This window comes from Gadus morhua, chromosome 17 (genome assembly GCF_902167405.1).
Source record: "Gadus morhua chromosome 17, gadMor3.0, whole genome shotgun sequence".
NCBI lineage: Eukaryota > Metazoa > Chordata > Actinopteri > Gadiformes > Gadidae > Gadus > Gadus morhua.
Window position 1 is genome coordinate 11,657,359 of NC_044064.1, and position 15,634 is coordinate 11,672,992.

The 15,634-nt window shown below is 47.4% G+C and overlaps 1 protein-coding gene across 1 annotated transcript in view; it reads right to left on the bottom strand.

Annotated features, from left to right (window-relative positions):
- The window catches only part of nrxn2b (neurexin 2b), a 611,205-nt gene extending 597,340 nt beyond the window's left edge, over positions 1 to 13,865 (bottom strand). Inside the window, 1 exon segment of the mRNA XM_030338327.1 lies at positions 13,501 to 13,865. The gene's annotated coding sequence lies outside the window, so the exon portion shown is untranslated.
- Between the last annotated feature and the right edge of the window lie 1,769 nt (positions 13,866 to 15,634).

Sequence of the window (15,634 nt, forward strand, 5' to 3'; positions counted from 1 at the left end):
GAAAAGGTTATGTTAACCAACCCTGACGTGTCCACAAAAGAAAGGTTTTGGGGTTTTGGATCCCTGATGTTACGCAACAGACTCCCAGCCAAAAGGTTCTGCGATGGATTTCCAAGGATCAGAACACAGCACCTTTTGGCTGGGAATCAAACACCTCTAATTGATCCCTTATCCATGCTTGCTTTTCAATCACCTACTATTTCCTTGTTCCTTAACAGTTCGAACACAAACAGTACTGCTGAGGAACTACATTGATCCGCTTCAGGTTACTCAGCATCTAAGTGGGCGGGACCAGAATGGAGGGGGTGGAGGGGGGGTTGGGTGGAGTGGGGAGGGCGGGATATGAGGGAGGGGTTGCTGAAGTGCTGAGGGAGTCTACCATTTGGGAGAGATGAGAGAAATCTGCGTAATTCCTCCCATTTGGATTCCCCGGGTGGTTTATGCTAAACTATGCTAAACTCACACAGGGGGAGGGGGGGGGGGGGGGCGATTGAAACAAATGATTGTGGCTCGGTTGCTTTTTTTTTTTTCTACCGTCGCTGCGGTTTGCGTGGGTGTGATTGTGTGTGAACGTGGGTGGGTGATAAGGGAGTCACCAGGGAGATGGAGAGCGAGAGAACGCAAGAGCACAGTCGCCCTGTGTGTGAGTGTGTTCCTACCTGCTTGTGCGTACACATTGTTCAACAAAGTACATTGAGCGAGACGGGGAACGTAGCGTGACGCTGCTGAAAACCAGCGTTTGATGATTGGGAGTGGGGGTCTCCAGGACAGAACCCCTCTGGTAGCCAGGGGGTCCAATCCCCAATCCCAGATCTAACCACATAGTCCGTCTGGAGGATCTTGATTGGTTTTCCTCTGTGCAGGGGCCCAATTCAAACAGCCATGAGCTGCTGTTCGTAAAAGTTAATTGCACTAAATGCATGAATTAAAAACAAGTGATTCATGTAAAGGAGCCGTCTATCTCTAGGCTGGCTGGGTGTTGTGTTTGTATGGATATCCCTGGATCAGATGAGATGATAAATATTCAGACGTCTGGCCTGCGTCTGGTCTGCTTGTATTTGTGAAGCCCTTGATCCCAGGTACGGTCCCAGCAGGCTTCAGTGCCCCGCGGTAAACGACGCTCCGGGATCTCTCCAGGCAAACCAAAAGACTCCCAGAAGGACGAGTAAGAAATAAATATGGAGGAGCTCAGAGTGCTTGGCTGAATTAACATTCATACACTACAAATACAAAATAAAAACAAGAGTCAAGCCAAAAAACCTCTACCCCCTGCGGAAAACACCATCTGTGCATGCCCGGCACTCTTCAAGAGCAGTCAGTTTCTCTGTGAATAACCGCAAATACAGTTTATGGCTCTTGTAGAAGTAGACTCCAGCCGGCCGACGAATAACAGGAGTAGGGGTGATTGACAGACGGGTCCGACAGCCAATAAACTGATCCAGATTTACACCGGGACCTAATGATGAAGCCTTCAAATCGCTGACTGCGGGAGATGACATAAATCCTCAAATCACACACACAAAGTACACACTTCCGCACCTCGACGTACACTCGCACACATTGACGTGCACCGACACACTTTATCAGATTATGAGTTATCAATCAGAAATAATAAATGTTGAATAAAGCCTGTGATTGTCGCTGAATTGGAAGACAATGTTTGAGTCCCTTAAAGTACATTCACTCATCCAAACTTCACTCATACTCACAGCTGCACCCTCACTCTCCCTCACTTAACCCTCGCGCTCCCCGTCTCTCACTCATTCACTCTACCCAACTCATTCCCTCCCTCTCCCTCGATCCCTCCCTCCCAGCCACTCACGGACACTGAGAGGTCTTAAATGAAGAGGCGGCCTCACGGCAGCACCTAGACGGGCCGTGCCCAGTCTGTCCCTGGATGTCTGCGGTGCATTAGTGCGCTCACTAGTCTGGTCGAGTGTGTCTCTCCACACTACAAGCAATCAGACCTTGGCTGATTACATTAGACGGCCTTTAGAACCCAGCGACGAGCTGCCCTATAACACAACATAATATGATGGATCATATAATATAATTTAATATAATATCGGAACCAGGAGGGGCTTCCCGTCAACAAGGCCAGAGACACCTAATGATTTAATATCCTCGTCAGCAATGCCGCTCTCATGCAAACACCTTGAATGAGTGCGCAGACACACACACACACACACACACACACACACACACACACACACACACACACACACAGACACACACACATACACACACACACTAACCAAGTCAAAGTGATGAGTGGGAATAGAGAAGCTACCTCTAGGAATAACTCACTATCTAAGATCACCCACTAAGATGGGCACCGCTTGGCATGTAGAAGTCTTGTTTTTGTAAATGTAACAAAATAATAAATTTGCATTTACCACCGAAACCTTAGTAGAGAACCACTGAGCAGGTAGGTTAAGGCCCATCCCTTTCAAATGAACACTGAATTAATTTAACTTCACTAGCAAAGGAGAAAGATTCAGTGGGATTCATTGGACTGAGTTAGGCCATCGCACCCTCACTCACGCATTATAAGGAGCTTTAACGGAAAATGCCATAGCCTCTATGGATAATAGACACCCAACACAGATTAAATCAAACCTATAATAAATCAACACATATCGATATTCGCAGGCAGAGAAAATGGGAAACAGGGAAGAGGCAGATTTTGAAGATTTCCACAACAGATAATGACTTGGACAGATCATTGGTCATTATTATAGTATTTGTAAACAGAATAAATAGAGGACAGATTTAACTACACGTGTCTGGATTGTTAATGATGATGGTGCGATGGGCAATATGGCTACATGGGAGATGCATATAGTAGTAGCCTACCTTTTGCTTCCTGTGATCTGGCGGAGGCCTATTACCCAGATATACAAGTGTGTTGCGCATTAGGCTTTCACTTTAAAGTGCAGGTCTCGTGTGTTATAATTTTAAGTAGTCAACGAAGGCGGCGTGGCAACCTAAGTGGAGCCTGCTACCTTACTTCAAGTCAAGTCTGCGATAATGTGTTAAGGGCATACATTGGCCAATAATAATCTGTGCAGCACTAAACATTAGCATGAGTACGCTAGGCTGACAAGGTCATGCTACATCCCCCACAATGACCCTAGAGAAATCAGGCCTTTTTCTAAAACCTCAAAAGCAGTTCATCATCTCCTTTGTCTTCCTTCCATTCTTTCCTTACTCCCCACATTTCTTTCCATCCAATTCTTAATTATCTTTCCTTCCATACTTACTTTATTTCTTAACTCCCCCCCCCCCACCCTTCATCTAGAGTATCCACAGTATGCGGTGTTCATTGACAGCATCCAAATGAGGCAATATGAATCCCTATAGGGCACCGCTCACAAAAGAAATACCATTTCACATGTGCGGGCAAGAGCAAAATGCTTTCCCTCCTGCAGGCTGCAAGAGGAGAGGGCAGACAAGGAGGAGGAGGGAATACATCTGGCATGTCAGGGCACGAGTGAGGGGGGGTGAAAAGATACAACTCTGCACAACGGGGAGTAGGAAGGAGGAGCTATCCGGTGGTGCTGCGTTTGAGCGACCGACGGGCAGAGAGGAGAAGGAGGAGGAGGAGGAGGAGGAATGGGAGATTTCAGGCCAGGCATGGAGAAGCCAGACATTTACAGAGATATATAATATACCGCGACTGGGATCCACATCTACCCCTCCATTCCACTCCATAGCCCTTTCCCTACCTCTCTGTGTGGCTGACTGGGGGGGACATTATGTTCACGGTGGAAGTGAAAGACTCACATGTCTTCTAGTATAGATGACGTGTGAATGAAATAGACCAGCCCTTACCAAATCAATAAAAATCATGTACATCATCTATCTATAGATAATATATATATATATATATATATATATATATATATATATATATATATATATATATATATATATATTGGATGACTAGGAGTACAAAATACTCCTGTGTGCGCGCGCGCGTGTGTGTGCGTGTGTGTCAACAACCGTACAACCTTTCAACTCTTCCCCTCGGTGTGTTCCCCTCCTGTTCTATCGCTCTCCCAGTCTCAATCCCTGTCACTGGTCCATTATCTCCCCCCGGCTCATCCTCCTTCTCTCCTCCTCTCCGTCTTTGTCTCCCTCTCGTCTCGTTGACAGTAAACAGATGTCGTTCTGCCATGCCCGGCAATGGTTTGTGACGGAGGAGAGGCCTCAGCTGTCACATCCTCATCCTTCACCGGGTCACAGGTACAGAGCCTGTATGCACACACACACACACACACACACACACACACACACACACACACACACACACACACACCCCTTCCTAAACAGCAAACCTGACATTACGCATTGAGGAATGCAGTGTTAATATTAATATTCATTGATAAAGGCTTTCAACAAAGTGCCAAACTTCAGGTGCATAATCACAAACGCACACAGACAAACACACACACACACACACACACACACACACTGCAAAAGACTGTCACCCCATACCACCTCTATTGACAACAACTCCTCCCCCCCTCCCATCCGGCAAAAGATAACAAAACACAGGGCAGGTGAGGGCGCGAGAGCGAGAGAGCGAGAGCGAGAAAGGGAAAGAGAGAAAGAGAGAGAGACAGAGTCAAGGAAGATAGGATTTGAGAAGTTAACATACACACATACACACACATGCAGGTTCCTGTGAGAGCTGACAGCATCTCTCGAAAGTACATTTCATTGGATTGTGTGTGTTTGTGTGTGTGTGGGGCGGGGAGAGGGGGGGGGGGGGGGAAGGATAAGGGTTAGGTTGGGAGTCAGATGGAGTGAATAAAGGTGAGAGGAGCTGTCCAAAAGGAGCCAGTAGTACCGCAGTAACAGTGGACAGGGCAGGCTTGAGAGCTGTCCGCGGTGCTGCATACGACCTCCCCTTTAACCCTCAGTTAAAATATGACGGGTGTGTAGCTGGCCATGGTCCTGAAACACGAGCCCCCGGTGAACCAAAGACAGGGCACGCGTGTAGAGCTGTCCGCGGTGCTGAAGAAAGGCTTCCCTTTTAACCTTCCGTTTATCTGCAAGTCCGCGTGTGGGGATGGAGCTGTCCATTGTCCTGAAACAGGAACCTGTGCGCCACAATGGCAGCAGACAGGGCCGCCATGTGGAGCTGTCCGCGGTGCTGAAATAAGACGTCCTTTCTAATCGTCGATTAAAATACGAGTGTACGAAAGTTTAGGATGGGAGCTATCCGTGGTCCTGACATGGGAGAATGTGACTCACGGACCGGGCGGGGAGCTGTCCGTGGTGCTGAAATAGGATCCTTTGAACCCTTGCTTAAGACACGAAGGATTTGAGGGCGCACAAGTGGTTTTGAACGCACGCACGCACGCACACGCACACACACACACACACACACACAGTAGTTTAGTGTTTTAGGATAACTATCAACAACTATTACTAGACTTGGGGTTAGGGTGTTGTCTGTAGGCCTAGCTACAGTCTATCCTGTAGCTAGGCCCTAGCTGCTAATCTCTTCCTGCGCCTTGGATAAATATCGGTGACTAAATGATTAAAATAGTGACTTGATTCTGACCAAAATCCCTCAGCCCTCCTCAATGATTCTCTGTGATTCCAGCGAAGGCCACGACAAGGCCGAGCGAAACCCTGGGTGTACTGCGAGGATTAATAATGGATGATTTCCAAAAGATGCTGAGCCGGGCGTTTACGGAACGGGGGAAAGGAATTTGCCAAGAGCGCCCCTGGGAATAGGGAGTGAGGAGAGGAGGAGGAGAGATAGAGGAGAGACGCGTATGGTGAGATAGACCCAAGATCACACTTATGTTCCCCTTCGCCCTTTAAAGGCACGCAGCGATGGGGGGGGGGGGGGGGGGGGCATGTTTTTCTGTGATTTATGTTGGTGGTAGCGGGAGACAGGGGAGAGGGGGGGGGAAGGTGGGGGAGACTAATAGTGGATTAATCATGAGAGAAGCGGTGTGGTTTGGGCCCTGGAGAGGGGCAGCCATGCACAGATTAGTACCCTTAATACCCAAAAGTGAGCATGGAAGAATGTGTGTGTGTGTGTGTGTGTGTGTGTGTGTGTGTGTGCGCGTGTGTGCTTGTGTGGGTGCGTGTGTGCGTCTGTTTGTGTTTGTACCAATGCAGTTTATCAATGAAAGAAAATTGTGAATAAGCCTCGATGGGTGCCGACTTTTGAATGTGAGATTATTTTTCCTCAATTTATTCTCTCTCCTTCTCTCCCTCTCCCATTCCCAGCCTGCCTCTCCCATTCCCAGCCTGCCTCTCCCATTCCCAGTCTGCCTCTCCCATTCCCAGTCTGCCTCTCCCTTTCTCAGTCTCTCTTTCTCATTCCAAGCCTACCTCTCCCATTCCAAGCCTACCTCTCCCATTCCAAGCCTACCTTCCCCATTCCCAATCTATCTCTTAGAGTCAGTTGCATTGATCTCTCTAATTCTGAACCTCTCTCTCTACCATCCTCTCTGTCCCTCTACCATCCTCAGTCAGTGTTCCTCTCCGACCTACAAAGAGTCAGGCTGGCAGATATCGTATATCACACACACTCACACAAACAACCCCCTGACGTGACTCTGGGAGAGCGATGGGAGGGGCTTCTGAAGATAGCATCCACACAGACAGGTGCTACAGTGCTGAGTCACACCTGACCATCCACACCAGAGAGAGAGAGAGAGAGAGAGAGAGAACACAGACTACTTATCATGTGTTCAACCCCCCCCCCCCCCCATCAGTTGGGCTGTTCTAGCAGCATTGCTGGCATGGAGTGCTGCTAGACCCCAGAGGCATTCTGGTTAATTTAGAACCAATGTGCAGCTCTCATTATCACATGATGGGAGAAAGGGGGGAAATTACTAAAAAGAAAGGTCTCGTAGTATGTTTTATTCATAAATCTTGTGGTAATAGGACCCTTGAAGATAAATGACAAAACACACAGCAACAACAACACCTGATACACCCAAATAAATGATAGTGGATAGAGAAGTGAGACTGGAACATTGGTTCGAGAGAGTGGTATATTGGGTAGAGAGACTGGTATATTAGGTGGAGAGAGAGACTGGTATAATGGGCAGAATGGTATATTAGGTAGAGACCATTTTCTTTGACAGCCCCCAATTTCCACCTCTCCTCCATTTCCTAAGTGTGCCACATGGCTCACACCTTTCACAGGAGGAAGAGAAATGGGTACAGGATGTCACTGAATAGCGAACAGGTGTACTGTAGGATCAATCTGGCGACCTAAGGATGCTTGCCTTTTCCATCCTGTCTGTAGCGAGACGGCTGCATGTACTGCTGCCTCACATATGCATTTTTTTGCTTTTCATAAAACTCTTGACAGACGAAAGGTCTTCGTAGTTTCTTTGACGCTTACTGAAGTGTATCAGCATACACAAAACATCTCAAGGGCATGATATTTATTCTCAGAGACGTGCTAGCGCCTGGCGTTTCAAAAGGATTCTCTGGAGAGGCACGGTCGGGGAGTTGAGGAGGAAAAGCAGGGCCGAGACTTGGAAGGATCGTGGTACAACAAAGCTAAAATGGAACACATTGAGTGTACAGTGTATCAAATGGGCCTCTCTCGCTCTCTAAACCACAACCGGTAGATGAGCAAGGGGAAGACAAAATGGGAACTTATAAAATCGGTTTTGAATCCCTTAACCCCCACTACTTTTTGACCATCCACTTGCAATGCCATGATAAAATGAGATTCAAAATGTATTATTATGTAATTTCCTTTCTCCATAGCAACTGACTATGCCATTTATTGGTGAACCGATATACTCAAAGAACATAAAATTAAACCCAAACGGTTTCCATACTTAGGCTGCTTTCTCCATCTTATTAAGTAAAGCCTATTCAAACGAGCTTAAGTGAAATGAAATCCAAAGTAAAAATGTAGTTAGTCATGCATGGGTTATGCAAGCATGTAGCATGATTATGCAAAATAAATGTACGAATCTGTGCTATCCCTGAGAGCGAGGATTAGCTTCCGACACACACACACACACACACACACACACACACACACACACACACACACACACACACACACACACACACACACACACAGTTATCGCCACATTAACTCTTACGTGCGTTTTTCGGTTTAATTGTGCTTTGCGTGTGTGTGTGTGTATGTGTGTGTGTGTGTGTGTGTGTGTGTCCCACAATTGCATTACGCAACCAAGACGGCGACTTCTTCAGTTCCCTCCGGGGGATCCACGACGAGTCACACACAGCGTGCTCTCACACACACACTCACCCACCGCGGGCCACACAGATGTCCCCACACGAATACCAAAAACTGGCTTGAGTTGTAAAAAAAAGACTGAGACCCAAAACTTCCCACACCCTAAACCTGACCTTCCTCGCCGTCGTCGCCAGAGATCGTCACCCCCAACTTGACCCGATATCCGTGCCCGTACGCTACGGCGCCTGCCGACCCAATTGGTGCAACGGCGTTAGTTAGGGTTGTGCCGCGGTACGTGGGCCGGGTGCGGTGTATTTTTAAAACTGGTGCAAGCAGGCGGCTTCCTCCACACTGTAAGTAATTTGGGTTAAACAGCTCAGTGGCAGCAGGCGGGGCGGAGGGAAGAGAGGGAAGGCACCAGGCACATGAAGCTGACGGCTGCTGCCTTAGAATAAAGCACCACAGAAAAACATGTGTACAACTCCCCTGGGGTGCTTACTGCAAGGTGCAGCTTAATCCAGGTAGGCAAACACTCTAGGGTAGCATACTGTCGGCGTAGGCCAACTTTATGGCTAAGAAAACATAAATTTGAGGCATAGTCATTGGGGATGTAGCTTTAAGCATCGTTCTATTATTACTGATATTTCTCTTTTATATCGTTTAAGAAAGTACTGAACATCCCTATAGGGCCCCATTCAGGGCCCCATTCAGCCAATACTGCAATGCAAATATTTCACGTTTCCATCCCAGGTGTGCCAGGGCTCAGATACAGAGAAAAACCATTTTAGATCAAATAAGGTTTTATTTTACCACAGATTCTCTTTTCGGATCATCGATGGATTATTTGATCAGAGATTCGTCCAGGCGTTTCAGAACAGGACTTCTGTTGTACAATAGAGCTCACTGACTACAGGACTCTGCGGTTGCACTGTGTGAAAGCTCTGGGAGGGGAGTAGAGCAGCGATCGCCCGTCCCTTTGAAGGAAGCCACGGACACGGGGCTGAAGCCCGGGATTATCGGGCTCGACCGACCGCGTCTCCATTAACAGAGACCACAAGAGGCGGCCGTGCCCAAGCTGTGTGCAAAAGCCCCTGGTCTTTATGTGCCTCAGCACACCACGGCACCCCTGGACCCGGCTGACCGACTGACCGAGGGAAGGAGAGAGAGAGACTGAGATAGAGAAATCTATTGTGACTCGCACACGCTCAATAGGAAACATCCGATCCAGCATGGTTTACATTACAGCCGTTTTTATTTACCCGGCCGCTGAAACCGCACATGGATGCCCTGCTGGTAACCTGATCAAAGTGGGGCATAAGGGAGAGAGAGAGGGGGGGGGGGGAGCGGGTGATAGAGAAAGACAGAGAGAGATGGTCAAAGAGAAACTCGCAGACAAAGCGAGACAGAGAAAGAGAGAGAGAGGGCTGCAGTACACACTGGCCCTTTCCTTCAGTGGGCGGAGAGAACAGAGTGAAGGTCCTTCGTTTTCTATTCATACAAAGTATCCGGTGTTCTCCCTCAAGCTGCTTCTAAGCCAGTCTACTCGCTCCTCCTCCGTCTTCCAGTGGATGAAGGGAGAGACGAAGGATGGAGGGATGGATGGTTGGATGAAGGAAGGGATGGGGGTTGGGCAGAAGGAGGGATGCCTTGGAGGAAGCTAATGAGCCAGATTGCTCTCCTCGATGCCTCGTTAGGGATAACTGGAGATTAGCAATCCTGAGACCCTGTCCCTCCTTCCCTTCCTCTCTCTTCCTCCCTTCCTCTCCCTTCCTCTCCCGTCCTCCTTCTTTGTATCCATACCTCTCGCCCTTGCTCGTTCCTCACTTCCCACCCCATCATCTGTCCCTCATCCCTCACACCCTTCTCTCTCTTTCTCGCTTTCCCTCCCACCCTCTTTCCTCCCGTCACTCCTTCCCTCCCAGTGGATGTAACCCCACTCTTCATTCCCCTCGGCCTTCTCTCACGTTGGTCTGTCTTGGAGAGAGGGAGAGAGGGAAGGGAGTGACAGACAAACAGGGAGAAAGAGTGAGCCCTGTAGACTGAGAAAAACGGGAAGTGAAAGAGAGGGACGGCGAGAGAGAGGGACGGCGAGAGAGAGGGACGGCGAGAGAGAGAGAGAGAGAGAGAGAGAGAGAGAGAGAGAGAGAGAGAGAGAGAGAGAGAGAGAGAGAGAGAGAGAGAGAGAGAGAGAGAGAGAGAGCGTCTGGCCCTGGCACAGCAGAGCGTCTCGGCTGAGGTGAAATGGGCGGATGTTGCCTGCATCGCTGGCAGGTCAAAATGGCACACACACACACACACACACACACAAACACACACACACACACGCCCACAGTTAACAGTGCTGGCTTGCGAGTCAGAAGTGTTTATGTGTTGCTGGCAGTCTTTGCACCTTGCAGCCCTGCTAAACACCAGCTGCTTAGAGCCAGGGAGGATATGTAAAGCCGTCATAGGGTCGGTGATGGTTGGTACACAGTAACGCAGTAGCTACAAAGGTGTTGCATGGTCATACCGTCAAAACAAGATGATTTAAACTACATACGCTATTGTTAGAGGCTTCTTCGTCGAGGCATCTTACAATGCGGTAAAAACATGACCCATTCAAACCCTAACCCTGGCATTGGTAAAGCACCATGCTCTACCAGTTGAGCTCGGTGGAGAGGACATAGAAATGTTTCAATGGACAACTGATTGATGTCTTTAAGACCATCCCTATCGGTAGGGACGTAAACATATCTGTACCATACCTAAATAGCCCGCTTGATTCTTGGGCGAAGCCCTGACGGTGTCCACGTCAAAACTAAGATGGAAGAGGATATCATGAGTTGTGTTGATATGCCATGAGTTAGCTCGATCCGAACCATCCTAAGCTTTGTTCCACCACTTGAATGCCTGTGGTATCACTTTCTCCTCAGAGACTAATCATAAGACAAGAACAGCGCCGGGGTAAACATTTATAGAACAATAAGCGCTGCTTTCCACACCACGTCACACCCTCTTCTGATGACATTCAAGCCAACCCCTCCCCCAGCACACACCTTCTCATCAAAAGTAAACGAGCCGCTCGGGTGAACGAAACAAAAAGGCTCGCAAAATAAAAAAGACAAGAGGAGCTAAATTCTCGCTATAGCTCCTCATCTGAATAACGAACAGTTCAAAAGGTCTGAGGAAATTATTCAAATTGCCGGGTAATTTGCAATTATAATAAGTCATCTGGCTCCACAATGGAGATGAAGGGGTGCTTTCATGATGTGAACCGAGAGCTGCGAGAACAAGAGGGTCCAATACAAATCGTGTGTGTGTGTGTGTGTGTGTGTGTGTGTGTGTGTGTGTGTGTGTGTGTGTGTGTGTGTGTGTGTGTGTGTGTGTGTGTGTGTGTGTGTGTGTGTGTGTGTGTGTGTGTGTGTGTGTGTGTCTCTCCTCGTTACAGACACTGTACTGTCAAAGGTGGGTTAAGATAGTGGGGGGGGCTATTTTGTTTTATTGAAGGGAATCTTTCCTTGTTTATTTGTTTGTTTTGCTTGTTATTTCAATGGTGAAACCTGCAATCTGGACGTCAGACAGTTCTGTGGGATGTACTTTTTTGTCCAGTGGCCCATAGCCACTAAATCATTACTCCTCTCCTTGACCTTTGACCCCAAAGCCAAGGGAACGTAACAGAGGTCTAGTTTGTTTGACACGTTGAGACGACCTAACCTTTTTCTGCACCCATCAATTATTCAAGCATAAATTCATTAAAGCAACCTGTGTCAATAAGTGCTTGGAAATCACCTCCAACTCTGACCCCATCCAAAGCCCAAACGGGTAAGATAAGAGTATAAAAAAAGAAACCCTTACTGTTGAAACGAAACAACATCTAATTTCCTGGCTGAACGGCTAGACGGCTTGAAACGACACACTGATGGAAGTTACTGAATATTTGATGATCCGTTTGACCCACTGCGTCTTGGCAGTCTGCTGTTGTAGACAATCATAAGAGGAGCTGCGTAAGTGATTTCTTCTCTTTCTTTCATCTAGTCATTCAGTGCGGAGCAGGACCGCATTTTCTTCCCTCACCCTCATCTCCTCCCTGGTGACGGCATTAGCTTGCGCAAATCAACGCGGACGGGCATAAAAACTTAGTGTCTCCATCTCTCTCTTCGCCATTGAAACTCTAAACGTATGAGTTATGTCACGTGACAGTGGTACATTTCGTCTCCTCCGTCGTTAACGTATGCACCTCTCCTTGTTCGATGGGAATTTTCCGTGCGTGCGTGCGTGCGTGCGTGTGTAAAGAAGTCGTATACGCTCCCCAGTGGGCGTTTGGAGACATCGTGGCGCACGAGTTGCATGCAGTCTCAATAAGTCGCCTGATCCATATTCTATCGATATTCCTACCCATAAGTTCAAGATAAAAAAGCCCTCGTCACCAGACGAGTGTCCACACGGTCACAGCATTGCCACACGGTTGCAACCAGCACAAATGCGCTCTGGTGCGGTATTTGAGGGTATTCAATTATGCATTGCTTGTTATCGAAGAAGCATATTGCACAATAGTGCACATTTCTGTGGACAAAACCATGGGACACACGAATGTGTTTTAGTTCAGCCTTTTTCCCCAATTTGACTGTGTCCAAAACATGTTTATGTGTTTTAAAGAGTGTCACTGTGTGATTTTTTTTAACCCACCTGCCAGCCACAAAACACAGTCTACATGCCTCAACCACGGGACCTTGGCGACGTGGACACTAGTAGGATATAAGTAAAAACATAAAATCGCGACAATAAATCCAATCGAAACCAATACGATCACACAACGCTAAAGGCTCAATTCATTCATTCATTATCCACACTTAATGTTCATACTGCGGCCAGAGTCACGGCGTGTGGCCGCTTTACCTCTCTCTTTTTCTGGGATTCATATTTAAAATCCCAATTCTGCAACAAAAAAATCACAATAATCTACCCTACCCCTCCGGACCCCAGAAAAGAGCCGCCTTTTCCAACCTTTCCAATGGCCCCTTTACGCATCGTTTGCGCTTGACTTTTAAAATGTGTGTGTTTGTAAATGGGGATCAGTATTATTAACACACGTGTGTACGGACCGCGTCCCGACAGTTGGCTAAACACTGCGCGACCAGATTGTATCCGTTCATCGCGGAGTACCCCACCACCACCCCCCCTCCATCACCCCCTTCCCACCAAAGAAAAAAAGCCTCACCGCAAACCCGAAAGCAGAGATATGCAGCCCCACAAAAACGGCACAGAGCACGGGGAACAAACAGAAGAAAGCAGCAGAAGGATACAAACAAAGTCCTTACTTGTGTTCTCGCGGAATCCCTATGAATAATTCTCCAAGACTCGCGTGGTAAATATCCCTGGAAATGCCTCGCTCTTCTGGGGGTAATAGGGTCCGTTATCCAGCGCGAGCAGATGTGAACGTCACGAGCGAACACGTTCCACCTGCGGTCTCGCGGAGCAGACGCTACAGCAGCAGCAGCACGCGCCGAGCAGGACCGTGCAAGGAGGGCCGCTGACACTGTGACACGCCCCGCCTTTTTCCACCTCCGCGAGACTCCGAGAAACCGATTAGTTCTTCCGAACGAAAAAAGCGTGCAGCTTACAATCGGTGATAACTGAGCTAACTAAGCGGTCATACTTGACTCCACACCCGACTGAACTATACGCGTTACGCGCCGGTCAGTGGGGAAGCCCACGCGCTCCAAACTCATCCATCATCCCTTTATCCGACACGCGCTGCTTCAGACATGGTCCAACTCAACACGTTGAGTTTACAACGATACCTCGTTGGAAAAAGAAAAAATCGAATATTATTAATCATACAATAATAATGTTGTTTTTTTATTTCTGTCATGTACATGTGATTTGGTTTGCCCCCATCTGTGCGGTCAAACACCTGTTTGAGGAATCAATCAGTATCATATATCCTGGAGATTTTTAAGGGAGGGGGGGGGAAGTCGGAGGACACTATTGAGGTTGGAAGGTGACGTATGTGTTACCCTTCTGTGTGTCCGTGTGTGTGTGTGTGTGTGTGTGTGTGTGTGTGTGTGTGTGTGTGTGTGTGTGTGTGTAAGAGACACACCACGAGGGGTCGATTAAGCTGAAAGGGGTCAGGCGCAATCAATGTCTTTATTAAGAGCACCTGTTGCTAAATAAAGAAGGTGGCTTTATCCGTGTTTGTGCGAGAGGGGTTGTTAACAAGTACGGAGAACTTATCAGAGGAGGATGCTCAACACTTCCATTAAGACGCTTTCTAATGTGAAAAACAAACTTGCCTTTGGTTAAGAGACACATTGACAAGGCAAAGGCAATTTCCATAAACAAACAAAACGCCTTCAAATGCACTTACATGCCATCCAAGTGGATAAATTATATAATCAACTGTCAAACGAACTGATGAATCTGATTTTAAAAGAGACCTAGGCCCTCCTCTTTCCCCATTCCAATTGAACTCTCTGATTACTGTTTGAAATTAAGTCATTTTATTTAACATGCTTAACGTTAAAAATACCAAAAAGGTTGCAGATTTGAGAAGCATTCACTCGTGTGTAATCCGTGTCATTATTGGAAGCCCTATGCGCCTGAATTTTTCTTCTTTCTTTTTTCTGCTATCTCTCCTTCGCCCCACATTTGATTCTGTTCCCCGTCACCACCGTGCTAATTAAATGTAATTGAATTGAATTGACGACGGCGAGCGTTCTCCTTTCACCGGCCCTGCTGAAATGAGACGGAGAGAGTGCGCAGTCGTGTAATCAGACACGGAAACGAATTAACACGCACAGACAATAAGCCGTATCCCTTGTTTGCTGTTTATTGCGATCGTGTTATTACGTTACAATCAAAGTCTTAAAACAATAACGTGTCATTAGTAGGAGATCGGTTTCAGTTTCAGAGCACAACTGGTGCTGGCGGATGAAAATGTCGCTGTGGTTGCGGAAAGTGTGTGTGCGTGCGTGCGTGCGTGCGTGTGTGTGTGTTGAGGGGTGGGGGGGGGGGTTGACTTCTGCTGGTAATAAAATTAATGATTGATAATAAAAGTAATAGCTGTGATAATCATCAAGTATTCAAGAATACTTGAATACAAATCAGGGAAGTTTAACCATAAAAAGGGAGAAATATATTAATGTATAATGCAAATAACCACGATCAAGAAAATTATCAGGTTCCCTGTAGAAATAATAAACATAACGCAAGTTTCCATTCAACCAGGCTGTCCAATTAGGTTTCAAGTTGTAGTGATTTGAACCCCCTTGAGTTGAAGCCTTAAGGGGGTGGGGGCTCCTGCCAATAATATGGATCCAGACCTGAATCTCATCCCGATGCATATATTCAGAGAAAGAGAGTCTCAAACTGAATGTCCTCCCTGTGTGTACCATAGCATAGGCAGGGAATCTAACCAGCGTCATCCAAGTACAAGCACCAAGTTAACATATA